A 1,391-nucleotide genomic window follows, 5' to 3' on the forward strand; every position below is an offset into this window, starting at 1 on the left:
CGCCCAGCGCCCCGCTCCCGCCCCCCAGCCAATGGGCGCCCGCCCCGCCCGCCGCGCGCCGCCCGCCCGCCAATCAGCCGCCAGCGCTGCCCTGGCCGGGGAGACGCGGCCGGGCGCCTCCAATGGGAACGGCGGGGGGGGCGCCCGCCAATGGGGCGGCGGCAGCGGCGGCGGGGTTAACCCCGGTTCGGCCGGTGCCGGTGCTCGGCTGCGGGGAGGATCCCCGGCTTTAGGGGGAAAGCCAGCGAATACACGTTTGTCACACACTTTTGTCACACACTTTTGTCTAGTGCATATGGAAAATACTGAGCCGGGGCTGCGCGCAGCAGGAGCAGGATGCTGTGGCAACGGGTCCTGTAACAACGCGCGCCGCCCTCAGAGGCGCTCGGCTCCTCGGACTTTGGAATTACAGAATTATAGTTTAGAATTACAGCCCTCTTAAACAGTATTATTATACTATATAGCCCTATTATACTACACATTATGACTATGTGCAGTCCTGAGCAATACACCTCCTTTTATAATCTAGCACCAATAAATTGGATGCTATTCAACCATAACATCCATAGAATTTTATCTCTCCCCGTTCAACTACAAATAACATATTAATTTTAAAATTTCCCCCGTTCAACTACAAATAACATATTAATTTAAATTTCCCCTCTACGCTCACACACTCCCAATATGAAATAACGCTCCAGTGTCAATTCCATCTGGCACGCAGCGCTGGAAGTTTGGCTGGGAAGGCGCCGCTGGTGCAATGCCAGCCTGGCTCAGCAGGAGCCACCACCCAGCAGCACCGAAATGTGCTCGCAGAAACTCAGGGCAAGGACGGCAGAGCCGAGCAGGGCTCACGGATATTCCAGTCCTGCACATCCCACCACAGCTACAGCCCCTGCATCCCCTTCCTCCACAGCTCCTTACTGTCCAGGACGTTTTCTCAATTGTTTCTGCTCCACTTGCTGTTCCTCATCCTTTTTTGGTCCCCACAGAATCATTTAGTTTGGAAAAGAGCTCTCAGATCATTGCATCCAACGCAGTATCTTCGGCTACTTTAACACTGCAACAAATAGCACACTTGCAGACTGGCCTGAAGTGGAAAATAAATGTATTTCTTTCCAGGAATTTTCCCTTTCCCTCCTCCATTTTTAGGACTGGGAACGAAAACTTTTAATAGGACTTTTAAAAACCCCTTTGAAAAAAAAAATAAAAATCATACCTAGTGCTTTATGACTTCCTGCTGCAAGGTTCCAAGTGCCTCAAGGAAACATCTTTGCAGACATCCACACTCAGGCTACTTCTCTTGTGCAATGCTATTGCTAGAAGGAAAGATATTGAAACATATAGATATAGATATATAGATCTATAGGTATACATAGATATATATAGAT

Source organism: Agelaius phoeniceus, chromosome 8 (assembly GCF_051311805.1).
Source record: "Agelaius phoeniceus isolate bAgePho1 chromosome 8, bAgePho1.hap1, whole genome shotgun sequence".
Classification (NCBI taxonomy): domain Eukaryota; kingdom Metazoa; phylum Chordata; class Aves; order Passeriformes; family Icteridae; genus Agelaius; species Agelaius phoeniceus.